Genomic DNA, 18,632 nt, shown 5'->3' with positions numbered 1-18,632 from the left:
GAGAGGGAAGCAGAGAGCCTTGTGCAGCTCCTTCGCTCCGCGTATTGTTAGAAACTTGTGGGGCGGGGGGGGGGGGGGGGAGAAGGGGGATTCCCAGGAACAACCCTTGCGGATCCAGCTCCGACACCCACACCAAAAGTTGGAGATGTGTATTTTCCAACACTGCCATCTGCTCCGCGGTGCTGCCCAGGAGCGTGCTTGCTGCTACGCCTCGGAGGAAACAAACAAAAGGTGTGCTTGCCAAGTCGGTGCTCAACCTGGCTGCTCACGGGCGTTAGGCGGAGTGCAGGGGAGTATCTGTGTCCTGAAGGCTCGCTGTCCTCAGCTGGCTCAGGTTAGACTCTTTTAGATAATTTCCTGTCCTAAAACAAGGTCTCCAAACATGGTAGATGCCAAGTCCTGTTTTTTTTTTTTTTTTTTTTTTTTTTTTTTTTTTTTTTCTTCTTCTCTTCCTTCTTTTCCTTCTTCTTGAACTATTTATGTCTGGGTATATCGGTTTGGGATCATAGTAAAGTTTCATTTTTTGTTGTGCAAATGTGCCCTCTCATTACAGAAAATACTGCTCCTAAATTATAGTCTGAGCGGCAAGAGGTTAGCTCGCTTTGCCTCCGGATGGGTTCGGCGGTAGGCTGAGACCCCAAGCTGCCTGCACTGCGAATAAAATAGAGCCCAACTAGGCTAAAAGTTATAATGGGCTTTGATTCCCACTGCTGCTGGAGATCAGTGGAGATCCGGGGTGAGCGAAGGCAAGGAGGAGGAGTGCGAGGAGCTGGAACAAGCTACTCACACAGCAAAGTGCTCTTGATTATATGTGTGAGTTGTAAGCACCCAAGGGAGAAAACTGGTCATAAACTGCAGAGAAGAAGGCAATGGGGAAAAGAAAAAACCTGCTGGTGTTTAAGCAGATTACTCGGGATTTTTTAACAGAGGTTTTCTTTTCAAACAGCCACTCGAACCGTCCATATCTTTTTCCTTCATTTTTCTCTCCCTTTCGGGCTCAAACTTTTTCTGTTCAGACTGGGCTAAGCTGGCTGTGCACGAGGCAGGCTGCAGTAGGGGATCTTTGCGTTTTCAGTGCCGTGGAGGCAATTTCTCTCCCTTTATTTTTTCTTTTCCCCTCTCCCTGTATCTTGCCTCCTTTCCTCGAAGAGATTAAGTTTTTGTCCACCCCGCCAGCGACACGTTAATCCTGGAGTCAGGGGGGCTCAGCACATAGATGTTGGCTTTGTTCAGCCCCCAGCCCGTGGGACCGCTGGCGTTGGCAGTGGCTGCCCTCCCTGACCTCCCTCCCTCCCCGCACCGAGCTGGGGCAGCCGGCGAGGAGAAAAAGGAGCAAACTCCGGCCGGTGAAAAAGAACAGCCCCGGGAGACAAAGGGCTGGAGCAGGAGGATGCAGGGGGTGAGGGGCTGTGTGGGGAAGCAGCTGTGTCGGGGTGGCCCCCTCGGATCCCACAGGCTGCAGGAGGTGGCGTGGGGACGGGTCCACGAGGAGCCTGCACAGCCCGAGAGGGACCCCATGCAGGTGGTGCCGTGGGCTTCGGGTTGTGTGCAGCAAGACGAAGCAAGTGCCCAAGCAAAATGGCTTTGGTAGAGTGTTAGGATCGCTGTTTATTCCCCAAACAGAAAGCTGGCTTAGAGGAACGTACACCTGGGCTTTACGGTCTGTGCTTCTCTGTAACTCACCCTGGAGTCGGTCGGAAAAGTCCTGCAGGACTCAGGCTGGGACACGCTCAGCCCTTGGCAGGGGACACGTCCCCGGAGAGCAGTGGCTGTGCGATGGATGCTCAACGGGGCTGGAGCAACGCGGAGCTCCCGCAGCCAGGCTTGGCGATCGCCTGAGCAGTCGCGCTAGGGTTAAACGCGACCATCTGCAGGAGTGTGTTTGGCTGGAAACAACCACACTGCCTGAAAAGTTTCTGTGCAGCCGAGGCTGTTGCCTTGCTGTTTGGCAAAAGGGGGCAGTATCAAACAATGCCACAAAGCAACGCGCTCTGCAGCTGCCTCTCTGCCTCCAGGACCGATGCGAGCTGTTTGTGCTGGGACCCGGGCGCTGGGGCTGCTGTCTGGAAACCCTCACTCAGGTGGTTCCTTACACAGGAGGCAGCGAAGCTAATTGAGGGCGCAAACGAGGCAGGATCAAAGCCAGTGCTTTATTTCAGGGCTGCATCGCTTCCGTGTGCCAGCCTGGCCAGGGAAGGCTCGGTGATGTGGGAGAACACCGCCTGATTTCAGAGCCACTTGGGTTCATGTTAAGTGAGCAGCAGTAACCCTAACCCATGCTTACACCGCTGATTTTAGGCAGGGGTGGTGAGGCCCCAGGCTTGGAGTGCCAGTCCTATAAATGCCCTTTGAGGAATTGCCATCGCTGCTTTCCTTAGTGAGAAAAATGAACACTTTCTCTTCTAAATTTAACTTTGTTTGAGAACTCATTTGCTTCCAGCCGAGAGAAATCTATCGATCCGGCATACAAAATACTGCTCTTAGAAGGCGTCCAGGGCCTTTTCACCTTGTATTTATCCGCACGCCTGGAACCATCGGATCACCACCCCCTAGTTAATTTTTTACTGAGCGGTGTTGCAGAGGGTCTCTCGTGGGGAAGTCGGGCTGGGTCTCGGGAACAGCCTGGCCCTGGGTGGGGAGTGATACGGGATGGGGAGTGATAAGGGATGGGGAGCGGTAAGGGACAGGGAGCTGGCCAGCACCGCAGCCACGTCCCGCTGTCAGAGCAGTGCCCAGCCCCACGGTGCAGGTGCTGCCCGGTGTGAAGGCAGCAGCTGGGTTTGCCTCAGCTCAGAGCATCCCCGACTCCTGGTGTAGGACCGAGGAAGGGTGAATTGGATGCAGGTAGCGGTGGGAGTGATTCGGGGCCGTTCTCTCGGGGTGGAGTTGGTGTCATGGCCTGCTGAGATTGCAGAGTTCTGGGGGCTGGACTCACCTCTTACAGACTGAATGAGGGTGAACTGCCGCTCTTGTGGGTCGCATCCTGGTTGTTTAGTGCCCTTTTGGGCTGCATCCTTGTTCTTTGTGTTGGTGTTAAACTCCACGGACACAGGCTGTGGGGTACGAGAGTGCTGTCCCCGCTGTGCCTTGAAAGGGGCTGTGTTCATAGGAGTGCTGTTGACTTTGAGAATCAAATAACAGTTCTTTGTTACTGCTCTGTTGCCTTTTTTTTCCTTTTTAAGGAGGAGAAACTCACTGGTCTTACTGTATGTCATTGTTCCTCTTCCCTTTATGCTGTAGGCTGCTGACTTCCAGCACTCCCAGTACCCGAACCCATCCCATTTCTGCCCATGGTTGCAATTTTCATTAGTTTCTGTGGCAGCATGTGAGAAACGAGGCTTTGACAGGTACTGGAGCCTGCAGCTCCCGTGGACAGTGCCTTCCTTGCTGGGGGTTATTCTGCAAGCACGATTGGACTCGGTATTTATTTCACCTCTGTTCTCATGGGTGTCCAAAAAACACTGCCTGGCAGCCCTGGTTCCTCAGCCCGGGCTCCAAGCGTGCGAGCAGCAGAGCTGGGAAGGCAGGAGGGCGGCTCTCAGTGAGCAAGGTCTCCTTGACTACAGCACTACGACTCCCAGAGTTACCTCTGCTGCGGCGCTGGCACAAAGCTCTCGCTTTTAAGGCCCGTGCAGAACAGCTCCAAGTGATTTTCCGACGCGAGTGGCGGTGCTTTGGGTACCACTGTTACCTAATGTGTGTCTGCAAAGCAAACTGTGCCGGGCTGCAATAAGCCTGGCAGGTAATTTGCATGTGAAGGATGTTACCGAGTTACAGCAGATGACTCCAAATTAGCGACAGGGCTATTGGTGTGCTTGTAATTAGGCACACCCCGAAGCACTGTGCTGGTTAAGGACCGGTGTGTCTTTATTTACTTTGTAGTGAGCTTTAAATGAGATCGTAAGTAAACACGCTGATTGCTCGTCTTAATCCTCAAATCAGTTGTGAACACCTCGCGAGTTTCTAAGTCATCTGTGTAATTTCATTGCTTTTCAGCAAGGGGTCATTTGTGGAGAGAGCAGGGGATAGTTTCTTCCCATACGCCCGGTCTTGCAAGGTGCTGCACATTCTTGGTTCTCGTTAACGTTTCTCCAGGAATCAGCATCCTGCTCCCTCAGACCCCGATAAATATGGGGCCCTGTGGGTCTCTGCTGTGTGCAGCAGGCGAAATGCTTCGGGGCTTGGTAGTCCCCATATGTAGCGTGCTCTCCATTAGGCTGTCGCTAAAAGCCTTCTGAATTGCAGCGTGCTGGATTCAAAGGGTTGACTTTGCCCATTGTGCGGCACCGTGTGACCATCTGGGACACGGCAACCTGTGGAGAAGAGGCGCGGTGATCGGTGTGATCTCGGCCGAGCGCTGCGCTGAACTCAAAGCCTCAATCACGGCTTCGTATCCACGAGGCAGCCTCAGCAATTGGGAGCAGCCCGGGGGGATCTGGCGCTGCAAAATGGGTCCCCCCGGCAGCTTCGAGCCCTCAGTGCTACGGAGGAGAGTATCAGACAGCAAGCTGTGATGCTGCCTGCGCCCCTGCACGACAGCCAGCCCGCGTCCTGCTTAGGCAGTCTTCGAGCCTTTTGCAGTTTAAGGGTCTGTGGCTTCCGAAGTTTGTGTATTTTGCAGATTGCTCGTGCCATAGTCTTCAAAAACTGTTAGCTTTTAAGACAAGCAGATGGCTTTAGCAAAATAAATTTGCTGGCACCTGGAACAGGTGGATCTGGAATCAATTTATGCGGTGTAATTTTTTCCACACCCCTTTTGGAATAATTTTATACCCTGGAGCCACCTAAGATGCTTATTATGTAGCCAATAGGGAGCGGCTTCTGTCTGACTACATGAGATTTTACACATCTTTTATAGCTAATGCCTAGATTGAAATGCAAAATTTAGTGCTGGGAGTGCATGCGAATTTGTGAAACTCCCGGGAGAGAATGTGGGTGCATGTATCAGTGAATGAATTATGCTCCTCCATAGACAGAGAGGGCTTTTTTTAGTGGTAACAAATGTCCTGCGTTCAGTGTTTGTCATTTTAAAAGTAGTATTTTTCATTTCAAGTGCGAGCCCCGTACAGGTTACTGATGTGGAGTAAAAATGAAAAAAATACCTTTAACTGCATCTGAAGGGACGACAGGGAAAGTTTCAGATGTGGTGCAAAAGTAGGGATGAGGCTGGTGTTTCCAGCATGGCTGTGACAGGTACGGGTGGTTACCTGAGAAGGGGAGGATGCTCTCAAGGGGCAGGGAGCAGACCCCCACAAGGCCTTGGCCAAATCCTCGTTCTGGCAGCAGAAGCAGGGCCAAGCAGCTCACCTGGCTGGGGAGGTTTCTGGTGACTCTGAAAGGGCTTTGGACAGACTCTGGGACTGTCTGCACAGCTCAGGTGTTGGATTAGGGACCCAATGTGGAAGGGTCTGGGGCCAGCCCTTGGAGGGAGGAGGATGCTGCCCGCGGCCGGCCTGCTGTACAGGTTGAATCTCTGCTGTGTTTGCTGGCCACGTGGAAGCTGTTCAGCCTGCAGTTCCAGCTAAAGGTTGCTTATTTATCTCCTGCAATGCTGATTTACAATAGATCAAAGATTAGTGGGGAAAAAAGAAGACGAGAAAGGAAAGGGTAGGAAGTTCACCCTGGATAATTCAGTTTGACAGGCTAATACAGTAAATTCAAGAACGCCGAGCAAGAAGCGCGTTTTGGAGCCTGTCTGTATAATGCAGGGAAGGAAAACTTGGCAAGGGCTCAGAAGTTTGTTAGAGTGATTACAGATCCCCCCGCTCTGCCTCACGTTCCTTTCTCTGCTCTCTCTTCCTGATTGAAGGCGACTGTCTGCCAGAAGGAGATTTTCAAACACATGATTTGGACGGGGCAATCAGTCTGCATTTATAAATCACTTAATATTTCACTCTCCGACCTTTTTGGGGTCCGCTCCACATCTGAAGGGCATTTTCATTAGAAATACAAAGCTGAGGCTCGGTTCCTGCCTGAGCCCAAGGTGCTCCTCCTGTCTGAGAGAGCTCAGCTTTTGCTGGTAATTGCAGCCAGAAACCACCTATTTAAAATAAAAGACCATTAGTGGCTTGTGGTAGGATGAAACAGCTGAGAGATGCATACTTTATTCAGCATGAGCAAAATAGGACCGTGCACTGTGACTTCGGCTCTGAGCTGCTTTTCGTTGCTGATGGAGGGTGCTGTCAAGTATGTAATGCAAATTATAAGGAATTCCACAGGTCCTGATTTTTGACGATCATTAAGTGGTACGAGAGTGCAATTCCCCTTTAGTTCTGTTTTGACAACAGTCAGAAGTAAAAATCATCAGGAGAGAAACTGAGGCACAGAAGGACAACGGCCGGGAGCATTTTGTGCTCGTCTGTTAAAGATATCACGAAGCATAAGGAGGCAGATGGGTGCCAGGTAGGAGGGATTGCCAGGGACTGAAATCAGTAGGAATTAGACTTTGACATCGGTGAAAAGTCGGGTGTTACATGACTTGCTCGAGGTCACACAGTGAGCTAGTGGCAGAGGTAAGGTTACAACCCCTGGAAACGCTTACTCACATCCTTAACTCCAAATATGTGGCTACATCCCATGAATTAAATGCTTCATCTCACTGCTTTCCTGGATCAGAGCTGTAGGCTTGTGCCTTCCAAGGCTACACACTTACCTCCTTACAAAACACTGCCAGGAGGTACCTGGTCCTGCGAATGCTTCACTCACCCAAGAAGTTAAATTCATTGGGGTGACTGCAGCTTGAGAAAATAATTGCAGGTGCACAACTGGCCCCACATTTTGCAGATGAAGCAGGGATCATTCCTGTGTTATGTACTTTCATATATGCACGTGCACACGCATCTATATGGATTGAATTAAAACAAAAGCAAGTGATTAACGTCTTTAAAATTTAACATTTTTCCCCCTTAACCAACAGAAATTGTTCCCAAGAGAGTAATTTACTACATATCTCCGGTATTTGCACAGGACTGTACATCAGGAATACAAAACATGGTATTGCTAATGCTGTGTGTTCCCTCTAATGGGTCTTTGAAATATTAAAACAACTTATATTTGGAATGAGCTTTGCACACCTTCTTGTCTGGGGTTGCTTTGCAAATCCAGGCTTCACTGCTTCGCTTCAGAAAATTATGAGTTTATTATACTCCCGGAATGCTAATAGCACTTCATTTTTTCCCCCAAATTTCTTCTTCCTATTTATTTATTGATTCTTCATTTGAGCAGAGTTTCACAGATAATGATGATGCTACTGAGAATAGCTGGTATGAGTTAATTTTACGAAGGCTGAAGTTACTGTGCCATTCTTCTTTGCCAGGAACCTCTCTGTAATATTCATAAGCTGAGGCATCCAGGATGCTGAATTAGTTAGGGAGACTGCATAAGATTACTCCCGATGTTATATTTCATTCTTAGATTCATAAAGACAAAGCGTGTCGAGGCTGACAAATCTAAATTTAATTTTTAATTGAAAACCCATTGGCAGATTTGCAGACGACAGGATTTAGGTAAGCAGTCTCTCTGACGGTCACTTAGTCTTTACTCGGATGAATCACTTATTGACTCGTGGGTGAACACGTGTGAACCAGAGATTTTAGCATTTCACCCTTTAGTTTATGTTTTACTTTAGTTTCCAGGGATTCCTCCCCATCCAAATCCCTCCTCCCACAGTGATGGATGAGGGCTCCAGAAAATTGCTTTCAGTCATTTTCTCTGTCTTCCCTGAGGCCACCGGGCTTCCCTGAGCTGATTCACGTTCAAGCTGGTCATTTACTCTAAACAAACACCCAATTTTGATTTAAATATTTCTGAAGGAAGAGAACATCCTGCAGTTCTTGGTTAAATGTTAAAAATTCAGCAGCCCTCACGGTTATGTTGCCTCTGACTTTCTCAGTTGCTAGCTTCTTGGGCTTGTTATGCTCTCATCTGGAGAGCAGAGCATCCCATTTGCTTGCGGTGGAAGTACTTGTGAACTGCAATCAAGCCAGCTCTTAATTTCTCTGTGATACTGCAGTATTACACTGGGTTCTTCTGTGACTTTTCAATCCTTATGTCAGCCCGATGGCTCTTTGAACACTTCCTGAGGATGTTAGTGGCCAAAGAAGACAGAGTGATGATGCTGACAGCTGCAGGGACTGGGGAGAACTGGAACAGCACAGAGTACAGAGCAGGACTGAGCAGATAGTAGGAAATACAGACTATATGGCAGATAAAGTTGGAAGGCAGGAAAGAAGCGTAGTGGCATATGAAGCTCCTGGCATGAGCAGCCTGGTTTAATTTATGCCTGGGGAAGAGCTGGAGTAGCTGTAGTGTTGAAAGACAACAGCATGTTTTTGCTGGCAGAGGAGGATGGCTGGGAGGTGGGCAAGGACTGCAGCAGCAGCAGTGCTTGTAAATCAGAGCAGCGTTGTATCAGAGGAGCTCTCTGTGGGAAAATTTCGGAACATCTGTCTGCACTTTGCTTGGGCATAACCAAACTCTTTCTTTCAGTTCAGTCTGAATTTCTGGCGAGGCAGCCGTGCTGTGCTTGCGAGTGTAAGACCTGGTCCTGCAGAACCAAACCTATCTTTGCAATTTGTGCAAATGCACGAAGTGTGCACAAAGGAGTGCACAAATGAGTAACATTTGAAGTGTTACTCATTTCAGTGAAATGACCTGTAATGAGAATTTACTGGCCAGGGTTCTTGATTGCTAACACAAGGCAAGCACCATTAACTATCCCAAAAGTTATACCAGTGTACAGCTGGGCTGTACTAACCCTAACTGGGATGCTTGTGATCTGAGAGGACTAGAACCTTCCCATAAGTAACCTGATTTCTGTTTTTAGTTTGGAAAGATGTTATCATTTAATGAAAACTCTTTGTTTTCTGGCAGCGTACTTGGCTATCCATTTACAAAGCTCTCAAAGGACTTGGACATCTGTGAAAAGTGCAAGAGTTTAATTCTGCTCACAGCTACACTGGTGCAACCTCAGTGAGGAGCTGCAGTTGTGCTTGACTGATGACTCATAAATAATGTGAGTCCAAGTACTTGGGGACAAATTTGTACCTCTTTGTCCCTGCTCTACAGGGACGGTGTTGGACCAGAGGCACATTCCAGAATAAGGTGTGCAAGATTGTGCTATTGCAAAACCCAGTGCCAAGAAAAGCATTTCCAGTTTTAATTAAAACAAAACCCCAAACAACAAGATCTCTATTTCTGTTGAATTGTAACCTCCCCAAATGTTTGAGCATGAGACGCAGAAGTAATTGATTAGAAACACAAGTAAAATAATAAGACTTTTTTTTTTTTTTCCATTCTGAGCTGATTCAACTGAAAAAGTGGAAAAAAAACAAACAAACTCTGAAGGTCTTCCCTGGGTTGAGTAAGACTTCTCTCCATGTATAGACCAAATGAACTGCTGAAGTGCTTCAGTGAAGTTAGCACAAGGCCCTGAGCCAGTGGGATTATTTACATGGCAGACTGCTACCTGGGCAGATCCGGGGTTTAAGTACATAGCCTGAGGAACTGGGAATAATCTGGTGTCTGCAGTTCGAATGGCCTGAGGTATTTGCGGAAGAGATAATGGCCTGATCCTGCATCAAGGGATATCAGTAGCAAAAATTCCATGTATGTAAGTAAACACTGGATTTCTCTCTTAAGAAGCAAATCAGTCCGCATCTCGTAGTTCTTATCCAAGGACTATTTGCTTTTGAGATTGGCGTACTGCCCAAGTCAGGACTGCATGAGTTGGCCCCAGGTTTCCAACCCGACAGTACCTCTTTAAAATGCAGCAGGATAATTTCGACATCTCTTATTTGTTTTGAATAGCAGAGCTAACATGTCTGTCAATCACAATGACTTGATAGACGTGATTAAAAGGCAGGGGATCGGGGAAAATGTGTGCTTATCACAGCCAACCCTCCCCAATGAAAAAGTAAGTGGCTCAGTGGCATATTTGCAATTGAGGTGTAACTGAAAGCATTTTTGGAAATGTACTTTGTAGCCTGCTTTGAAATGGTGTTTTCTATTATGACCAGTTTCTGGAACAGATTATCATGATTGTAGGAAGCACTTCAAAGCAGATTGATGTAGGAAGATCTTTCCCTGAAAACTTTGGCTTCTATGTAAGACAGAAAGCTACAAATGTGTCTGCAATCTGTGTTGTTTCAGCTACAACAGCATTTATTTGATAAAAGTGGGCTGCTATTAATTTCCAAAATGCTACAAAGCACTTTGTATTTTGCTGGTCCCTCTGTTTCACAGAGGGTTTCAAAGGCTGTGTTTCCTTTCTCCCATACCCTCCAAATTCCTGTTTTGTATTTTCTAAGGGCTGAGACTTAAACATTGTAATAAAATACTGAATTGCATCCGATAAACAGTCAGACGCTAATTTGAAGTATCAATGGCCAGACTTCCATAAACAGATCTTGACGCATCATCTGCTCCGTTCCCTGACCTTGCACAGGATCAGCTCCACCTCCACCATTCAGCTGCCATCAGCAGTAGCTAAACCTCGTGAGGAATTGGAGAATGCAGCAGATACACTTCAAATACGTCGATCTCTGAACGTCCACCTGCAAGGCGAACTACGTGGCATTTCAGCAAGACTCCCAGAAAACTTGTAGGCTAAGATCTATACCTTGGAGAACCTCTACATACGTGCAAAGACACAAGCAATCTGCCAAAAAAGGCCACTTTCTGGTTGGTATGAAACCAGGTGGTAATAATACATTGGAGTGTGGCGGCGTGCCAGTAAAGGATTCTTGGTTTTCAAGGGTATTGAAAAGGGAGGAAGCTCGTGCAGAAAATGAAAGGCAGCAGGAAGAAGAAAGATAAGAAGCAACCAGAACTGTGTTACTCCTCTATGTTTGGTAGCACACGTAGAGGACAGGAAGAAGAAATTAAAAAACGTTGTCATGTTATTTTGTGTCTCATCCAGCTGGAATATATCAAGCCCATTGCATGGCCCTTTATGTGATTCCTGAACAGACAAATTTCCTTTTTACCAAGGAAGAAGCTGAGGCAAAGAGAAGTTGAGTCACTTGTCTTAGCTGATTGAGGGAGGCAGTGTATGCGAGTCCTGCACTCACGGTCGCTTTTTCTTGCTTGACAGCAGAAGCATGATGAATTATTTGTGTTAAAGCAGAAGAGCCTTGAAGTAGTTCCTCCCCTTTTTGGGAAATTATTCTTTCCTATAAAGCAAGGCCAAATGCTGTGTTGATGGATATTTTATGAATACTTATGGCAAAGGTTAAAAAATGTGTGATTTTTTTTTTTAAATCTACAATGTCATAGAATGACCATTTCTGCCACCTAAGTTTGAAATCAAAATATTATGTTGCTTTTCTGTTTCAGCTCTTTCAGTAACTAGAGCAATACTCTTTGTATGCTGTAATCCATGGAAATACTCACCGTATGCTATAATCCATGGATTGAGTTCAAAGTTGCCGTCTTGGTGTCAGAAACCCCACCAAGAACTTGCCTTTACTCTGTCGCTCCTGCGGTGCTTGCCATCATCCAGAGCCTGGGAGTCTGTCTGGTTTTATAAGGAAAACTGCTGTTGGCAGTGAGACTCCTCCACCCAGCTCATGCTGCTGGTTGTGTCTTTGCCTTCCTGTAGCCACACTGCGCCTGGCGGTCCCCGCGTAACGCAGGGATGGAGGGAGCTGTCTCTGAGATGTGGTAAATAAATGCAACAACCTTGTTCTTCTTCCTAAAGAAATGCAGATCGCTTTTAAACAAGCTTCTAAAGCAGATAACTCTCTGAGCCTTTTCTTACCTTTTCTTTTCTCCAACATAGAAAATTCTTAGCCAAGGACCGCTTTTGTCTGTATTTTTAGTGGGCATAAATTTATCTACTTAATATGTAGTATGCTTCTTGCATCTACACATAATTAAATCATATTTGTTCTTAGAAACTATTCATCTAGTGTAAACCTGCTTCCTGAGTAAATATTCCTTTAATTAGTAGAACAAATAGATTGCGGGATTTGGAGTTGATTATCGCAGCATTCCTTTCCCTGATGTCTGCTTCAGATCTGCACAATGGCGAGGTGTGCTAAATACAGCCGGGGAGCGCAGCAGCAGGCTTTTCTGCAGTTGGAAAATAAATACACCTTCTGAATGCTTCACACCTACGGAACCCTTCATTTGGGGATTACAGAGTGCTTCACCATGCTGTGTGGGTATTATTTCTTTCCCTTTTAGAGGAGGATAAACTGAAACGGAGAAATTAAGGCCAGTGTGCTACGTCCCCGCGTTGTGTTAATAGGGGAAGCTGTACCGAGATGTGTGCGGTCTCCAGCCAGGCTCAGCGGCTTGGGGCTGGGGTGTGCAGGCAGTAGCAGAGCTGAGAGGGGAGTGCAGCGTTCCTGGATTTTGTATGTACAGGGGCAACTCCTGAGAAGTCAGGGGAGAAACCCATTTATTGCAGGAGTGTTTAGGAGTTATCAGCGGCTTCACGTTCCCTAACTGCAGGGTGAGGAGATCCTGCTAGAGGAGGGCAGATTTTGAGCTCTGACTTGCTCCTGCTGAGTTAATTAGCTTGACTTTAAATCATTTCATCTTCTGAGCTGGAGTTGCTTATGTGGGAAAGAGATGTAAGAGGCCCCAGCCAACTGAGAGCCCTTGGTAAGGATGCAGGTGAATGAGGCTTGTAAATGGCAGCCCGGAGACTGAGCAGAAGAGTGTGTCTGCCAGTGAAATGCCACCGTTCAGATGTATCCTTAATGAAAAGAAAGGTTTTACTCTGCAATCAGCAGCCAAAACATCCCTTTTGCCCTGTGAGCACGGCATGGCTGTGCTTCAGGGGTGCAGTGAACAGAGGTGGTGTTTGGGGGAGACTCGGCAGTGTCAGAGCTGATGGATGGATGCCGTGAGATCCCACGTGCGTGGGGACAGCTTTTTGTGTCTGCTTGGCTTTGGATGGGGTAAATGCATAAAACCATTCCGTCTTACACATGTACTGACTTCCAAAAATCCTTTTCTCTTAGTGTTCCTTAAGCTATTAGATGTAGCTGAACCTGCTCAGATAATGGGACTGTGAAGGAAGGAATATGTTGCTTAAACAAAAACATCTTTAGCAGCTGACAGGGTTAGTTGCTTTTATTTTTCTCTACATACTTTAGCTCAAGGGCTCTCCTTCGTGGCTCTGAAGGCTTTATTTTAGCAGAACAAGCATCAGCTGACCCGGTAAGTACCTCCTTGTTGGATGTTGGTGGTGCTAATGCAGCCCGTGCCTCATCTCCTAGCTCAGGTGTGCCCACCTGCGTGGTTCTGCAGTGATAACCAGAGGGTGCCTTCGTGTGGTTTAGTGTAATCCTCTTAACCGCAAGATGTTCTCATTGTGCAATACGCTATCCACTTGGGAGTTAGCAGGAAATACCTATTGCAATTCAGATTTACATCCTGGATTATTGGGCAATAATTTCCTCGTTGCAGGCAGGTTCTGCATCCCTCAGAGGTCAGATGGCGCGGGGATGGGAAGTTTAAGCCAGCTCCAAGAGGATGTCTGATGAGAGCTCTTTGCCTCGACTTTTCACCGTGGAAGGGTGTGAGAGAGTACATGGGATCTGTTTTGTTCTCTGAGATCAGAAGTCCTTCTGGGATGAGAAGTTACCCCACAAACATCAGCAGCACCTCGTGCCGCGCCGCTGCGCTTCGCATGGAGCCGCTCCCTGCCTGTGTGACATGAACAGCAGTGGCAATCCATCTGAAATGCAATGCCCTGTGCTTTAAATGCTTTCGCTTTGTTTTCAGATAACAATCTCTTAGCTCTTTGAGGCATTTAGTGAAAATTGTTTTAGCATGACTGCAGCATCTCAGAGAGCTCTGTGTGTGTTTTCGTGCGGGTAGGAGCCGAAACCACACGGTGCTGCCGGAGCTGGAGCGCTTTGCTGTGCTGTGGCAGGTAGGATCGATTTTACAGTTAGGTGAGACTGATCTCAAATGTTCCTTTATTGAGTTTATTGGCACCGACAACTAACAGTGCTAAAAGGTTAACTGGTATGCACGTTAAGCTGCACACAGCCCAAAAAAATTGTGCAGAGAATCAAAACAGTAGTCTCCTGTGAACGGTCCCTTCACTCGACAAAAATGTCTGTGTGCGGATGTCGAGCCTTGATGAGGTTGTTTAAGATCACTGGACACTGTAAGCTTACAGCTTTTCTGTGCCTCTTGTGGATAATATTCCTGGCTGAACACTGAACTGAAGGAAGGGCAGAGCTTAGACGGAAGATTTGGAGCATTCCTGAGACATCTGGGATCCATGGCTAGCATCAGGTTGTGCTACAAGCCTCTAGTATGAACGTGAGCATGTCCCACACATGCATCGTGCTTCCTGGCTCAGCCCCCCTACAAAGCAAACGGTACTTCAGAGATATTGGGAGGCTTCTCTAGGATTTGTAAAGCTTTGGGAACACCTCGTCTGGGCCAGCTACAGAACTGCAAGTGTTGCTAGTGCTTGGAGTCAGGTAGTCCTGTAAAAATGTCACCTCCTTTGGTCCACGTTAACAGTTGGAAAGGAACAAGAACTGAGTGAGAAAGAGAGATGTGTGCTCTGATTGCTTAAACACCAGTGTGGGAATTGTTAAGTTTTAACTTCAAAACTCATCCCTACCAGCGGCTCACTCTTTGCCTTGGGCAAACAATGGGAGTCAGCAACAGGCTCCTCAGTTGAAGTAATAATACATAAGAAAAAGAAGAGAAAAAAAGACATCATTTTCTAGAGTTGTTGTGGGAATTAATCAGAGATTATTTTAAAGTATTGCCTGAAAATTGCTACATATTTTAAATGGTTTGCTGTCTCTGCATATTAGTTGTATGCATAGGAGAAAATCAGTCTAAAGCACAGCTCATATTTGGTGATTTCCATTTGAAATGACCCTTTCTTTCATCAAAACAACAGAAAGGACAGATGTGTGTTATTAAAAAACAAGATGTTCTTGTTCAAACTGGCAGCATTATCTCTGAAACCCACCCTGCAGGAGCAGTGCTTGCAGAAAAACTAGATTCCCACCAGCTAGCTGCTGCTAACTCTTCAACTTTGTGCTCCAAATGACTTGCAGAGCAGCTGGCATTAGCCACCCTTATTTCCTTTGATGCAAGAAGTGTGCTTTTCCCATTCTCAGATTCCTCCACACCTGTGCTCCCAGTAACAGGCGGTGATCGGCGGTGAGTCACTTGACACGCTCTGTGCCTAGAGTTGGCTTTGCTCCTAGTGACGTGTGCCAGCCCGGGCGGAAAACATAGAAAGAAAAAAACATAGACCCTAAAGGCATGATAAGTTGAATTATTTCCCCTCAGCCCTTCCTTTCCCTTCCCGGACTGGAAATCCAGTTTGCATTTGGAGTTCATGAACTGGAAACAAGCTGCTGACTCTGTGGCTGCTGTTGGCTATGATCCTCCAAACCTCAGCACTGGGACTGCAAGCCAGACCTCTCCGGTACATTAAGGCTCACACACCAGCTTTAATTGCTGAGCTTCCTTTCAGGACTAAGAGATTACAATAGAGTTGCCAAGGCTCTCTTGTCAGTGGTCCATGTTCCCGTGATACCCTAGCTAACTTGACTTTGAAGTGGGCTGCAAATGAGGATGTTCTCCTTTCTCTCCTCTACAAGTGCGTGGTGCAAGGGTCTAACTGCGGCTGAAGTTCCCATCAACTTGATTAGCTGGCACCAGCTTCGATGTGGACTGAAACACCGAGAGCAAACCGTGTCTTTGGAACTAGCCCTCTGCAAGTTACCCGAGAAGTGACTGTGTTTGTTCCTCCTGAATTTAAAGCCTGTGGATTGGCTACGAGCCTCCTGCTATGGACCCGATCCAAAGATCACTGAAATGAAAGAGAGGGAGGGTGTCTTAAAATTCCTTCCCTCGGTTTTGGATCAGGCTTTCTTTTAAAGATACTTGTCCTCTCTTCTAATCTGAACTGAGTATTTTCAAGAGCCATGCATATCTTTTCTGTTTCACAAGTTTGTGTGTTTCACTCCCACTGGCATGCCCGGCTCACGGCTCCTCTCATTTCGTATGGCTTGTGGTCTGTACGAGCAGGTTGGTTTTCATTACTGCATCAGACATGGAGAGCTACCAAGACTGCATTTTAACAGAAGGTGGAATATATCAGTGTTGTACAACTGAAGCCAGAGCCAGCAGCATATTTTACCTTTAAGCTAGCGAGTCTACCAAAGCCAGTATTTTTTTAAGCTGGATGGGGACCGTGCATCTGCTGCGGTGCAGCTGGAATAGCCGCCGGTAAGGGCAGGGTGCCCTCTCCAGGGGCTGGGTGTATTGCTTTACGGGCTGCCCACCTGCACTGGCCGCCTTTCACTTGGCTGCACTGCACCGCGGTCATGGTTGAAAATAAGCAGATTTGTTGTTTAATACCTTTGGCAGTCTTACAAGGAGATGGAGTGAAAAATTGAGAGCGCTCTTGGTTGGCATCCCGTTCCCATCAGGAAGGGCTCGCGTAACTGCAGGTCCCGAGCTCGGCCCCTCCTGCGGGGGCGTTGTGCCTGCTGGAGGGAGAGGCACCCCTTGGATGCTGCTGTTTCTGGGCAGCAGCCTGCAGAGGATGCTCGTAGTGCCACCTCTTCTCAGCAAAAGCCTTTCGGCCTTGGCTGCTCTCTTCGGCGAGGCGGGCGAGGCAGCACTTTGCAGCCTGCGGTTACGTGTTCCCGATGCAGGGAAGTGCTGCCGCGCTGGGTTGGCCTTAAAGGTCACAGCTATTCTCCGTGCGTGCAGGAGGGAAGGGCTTTTCGGTTTCTCCGTGAGAAACCCCCCAAAGGCAAGAGCAAACTTCAGCTGAATCGTTTCCCTTTTTGGCTCTTTGGCTGGAAGCGGGCTGAGCTCCAACTCCTCTGGTGCTGTTTGCCCTGTAACCTCCGTTCCTTCCCGAGTCCCATCCGCGCCGTCAGAAACGGGGCAGGTCCCTTTCCTCTGCCCCGGCCCGGGGCTGTGGAGCTTGGACGCGGTCCCCTCAGCTTTCACCCCCAGAGCCGCAGCCAGGGAGCGGGGAGCTTTCAGCCCCGCCAACCTCGGGCTGAAGTACACAGGCCTCTCCTGACATTTGGGGTTGAATGCACACGGTAGCCGCTGCCGAAGCCAAGAATGTGTCTCTTCATGCCACTCGGAGGCTGTACCGAGGGCGAGGGCACGATTAGTCATTCAGCAGGCAAACATCTGGTGTTTCGCGTGCCCTGCAGCTCTTCCTACTGAGCAGGCCTCACTGCCGGAGCTGGGAATGTGTTAATGCAGGCATTTCTGTTCTGTATTTTCAACCACCACCAGCAACGTCTGGACTGGCTACAGTTAGCCAGCACGTTTTTAAAGAAGTAAAAACGTGCTTACTTGTCTGCTTTTTATTTTTAATTCTGTGTTACGGCAGGGTACGGGTCTCTCACCGGACACGTACCAGCACCGTGCCCTTGACTTCCACACATGGTGACCATGCACTCACTGTTCAGCCTTCAGCCTGGGCTCTAAATCTGGCCCAGGAGTTTAGGCACAGTTCTGAGGTGTCTGTTTTCTTTCTGGAATATATGCCTGGGCCTGGAGATGAGTGTCAAGGTATTATGTACAAGACTTGGCAGCTGCTTAAATGCATAAAAGCTTCCTGCAGTTGGACGAGGCAAAACTGGTTTGCTCATGTGGTCTTTTCCAGTTCTGTATTCTTGTGTTTCTAGATCCCAGCTCATTCTGGACAGCCAGAACCACTTACCTCTTTAGTGATGTGTGATAGATGAAAGAAAAGAAACAGGATTTTCAGAAGGTTTCTAGCCACCTAACGCTGTTTTTAAGGCTGAATAGGTGTCAGAAAACCAGTGAAAATAAAATATGTCTTTATGCAAATCTCTGCCCCTTTCCTCCCCGTGCTTGTCTTCTGTTCTGAATCCCAGAGTCTCTCTGACCACGGGCAATTCATGTTTGATTCTTTAATCCTTGCAAAACTTCTTCCTTTTGTTCCTTTTTCATGCCCTTGTTCCCTTCATCTGGGGCAACCCATCTGGGCTTTTAAGTGACATCAGGTTTCTTTGTTTTCAACACTTGGTGAAATGTCCTTTTCCAAATGCCTCTCCATGCAGTACACCTGTAATAGCTGGCTTCTTCCAACTCAGGCACTTCACTTAGCACATCTATGTCCCATTTGAAGATAAAACTGCTCACGGTGCCTTTTCTTTGTCTCATGTCTTCTTCCAGAAGCAGCAAAAGACATGCAATGGGTTTCTAGTCCACTGAGTTTATAGCTGGTACAGTGTGTCTCGAAGCTGGAGCCTGAGCTGGAAGCGTGTTACAGCTGCTAGGAATGCAAACAGTGTATGTAGACAGAGCCTGAATTGCCCCAGGTATCTCAGTAGATCTTAATCACAGCCTGTTTTCTTCATCTAGGCATAGCTTTCAAGCAAACCCAGTCTCAGAGAAACATGACAAAACTGCTCCGTTGTTTTGCAAAGTGCAAGCAGAAGTTGTAGTTAAAGTGACCCTCACCATCAGCTGGAAAGTACAACCTCAGGCAAAAAGACTTTGCTGCATGCGACTTCAGTAATGGCAAGGTGACAGATACGCATGGAGCACAGGGAGAAGTTGTGCTCTCTCTCTGTTGGGTAACGTGTTTTTATGCAGACTCACAAGCAGAATCGTGGGGGGTCCATTGGCCTTTT

At 47.6% G+C, this 18,632-nt stretch overlaps 1 protein-coding gene across 4 annotated transcripts in view; it reads left to right on the top strand.

The window, feature by feature from the left end:
• Positions 1-18,632, top strand: part of SEMA5B (semaphorin 5B) — a 261,873-nt gene that overhangs the window by 1,059 nt on the left and 242,182 nt on the right. The gene's annotated exons all lie outside the window — the stretch shown is intronic.

The sequence above is a fragment of the Anas platyrhynchos genome, chromosome 7 (genome assembly GCF_047663525.1).
Source record: "Anas platyrhynchos isolate ZD024472 breed Pekin duck chromosome 7, IASCAAS_PekinDuck_T2T, whole genome shotgun sequence".
Classification (NCBI taxonomy): Eukaryota; Metazoa; Chordata; class Aves; order Anseriformes; family Anatidae; genus Anas; species Anas platyrhynchos.
Note: the sequence above shows the minus strand (reverse complement) of the source record. Positions and strands in the feature narration are given on the sequence as shown.